Raw genomic sequence first — 1730 nt, 5'->3', positions numbered from 1 at the left:
ACAAAGTTTGTTTTTTGACGCCCTGTCTGGTAAAAAGGGTTTTGTCATGAACTAGTTTTAATGCTAATACTTTATTTAACGGCTCAGTAATTTCTAGGAAGTTAGCGGTAGCTTCCTAACGGTACTCGTGCTAGTAAGTTCGCTAGCATGCCAACTTGAAATAAAGCCTGGTTGAAATTAGGGATGAAACGGTATGAAATTTAATATCACGATATAGTGACCAAAATTATCACGGCTATCAGTGTTCTCACGGTATTGTAAAAATGTGCCAAAAAATATTAAAATGTATTGAAACACACACTGAAACCATTTCAGCAAGTTTTTATTGAAACTACAAACTACAGTTGCCATTTGTTTGCATAAAAATAAATAACAGCAAATACCTTTTGTAAACATATGAAAATCACAGTGTGCATTATCAAGATTTATATTTCATATTAGGTAATACAATGACCCCGTGGACAATTACATGAAAACAAATAAGTCTTCAGAAGACAGTGATAGTAACTGCAATGAGCCCCAAAACTGATGTAAATACAGAGGAGTCTGTAGCGTTTCTAGATCTGCTGGTTGGCTGACTGAACAGCGTAACGTGTTCTCATGTGCAGTGGACGAATAGACTCTGCCGACACACGATGCACACAGCAGCAGAACAATGTGTAGCGTTGAGAGAGCAACACAGAGAGCTTCAGTTTATTAGCAAGTCAGAGAGACAAACCAAAGCTAAAATGTTAACTCACCCTGCGTTCACTAAGGTCATTTTCTTCAATCAAGTTTCCCTCAGCGCTCTCATAAAACTAAAATACGACCGGACTTCAGAGTGACTGAAAAATCTCGGCAGCGCCGTCTTCCGCCGTTTGTCATTGACCCAAACAAACCCACATTGCACTCTGCGAATGCGCACCTGCTTCTGGGAGACGCTGTGATGGTGACCAGCTTCCTGAAGTCTTGTCATCACAGCTAAGTTGTCAGGTTTGGTACCATCGTGCCTGTACAGACACCAAAACCTCTGCTCACAGACCACATCAGCTAACCTGAGACACTGCAGGACTGAGCGGACAGATGAACAGTTGTCTGTCAAAAAATAGTAACTCCAGACTTTTAAACTTGATCTTCTCATCTCAGTCTCAGGAAGAAAGTGAAAATGTGCTAAAGAATAATACAACTTCATACGCAGCACGCTGTCATAAACATAGAGGCTACAGATGTTAGTGCATACTTTCTAACCCTCCGGATTTTCATCACCCTCTCCCGGTTTCCTCCTGGTGTCCCAATTCTCTCGGTTTATGACAAATGTTCACAAATTTGTGTCCTTTTCATTGCATCTATTACAGTTTCTGGCCCTGTACAGAGCATATAAGCCACACAACTCTCTCTGAGATAAAGTAGCATGCACGTGACGCAGAATTGAGAAGACGGTCGCTCCAGAGTGACTTCAGAGTCGCATGAACTCCAATCTTACTGTCATGACTGAGGTGGCAGACCTGCATCTGATTTAGACCACATACGAAAGGGCCCCAAATCCGAACTGGAGCCCGTGTGACTTGGTCAGTTCACACTGTTATAAAGTTCTGAACGTAGCCGTAGCTTCCGTCTGTTTCCAGTCTTATGCTAAACTAAGCTAACCAGCTGTTGGCTGTAGCTTATGTACCAAACAAATATGAGACTAAACTACTTCTGATTGGAGTAGCACTTCCGTTTTGAACTATACAAAAACAACTTTGACAGTG

The sequence above is a fragment of the Micropterus salmoides genome, unplaced genomic scaffold, assembly GCF_014851395.1.
Source record: "Micropterus salmoides isolate LMB-PRFRI ecotype aquatic unplaced genomic scaffold, ASM1485139v1 Ms_hic_scaffold_474, whole genome shotgun sequence".
Classification (NCBI taxonomy): Eukaryota; Metazoa; Chordata; class Actinopteri; order Centrarchiformes; family Centrarchidae; genus Micropterus; species Micropterus salmoides.
The sequence above is the reverse complement of the archived record's forward strand: the minus strand, read 5'-3'. Positions refer to the sequence as shown.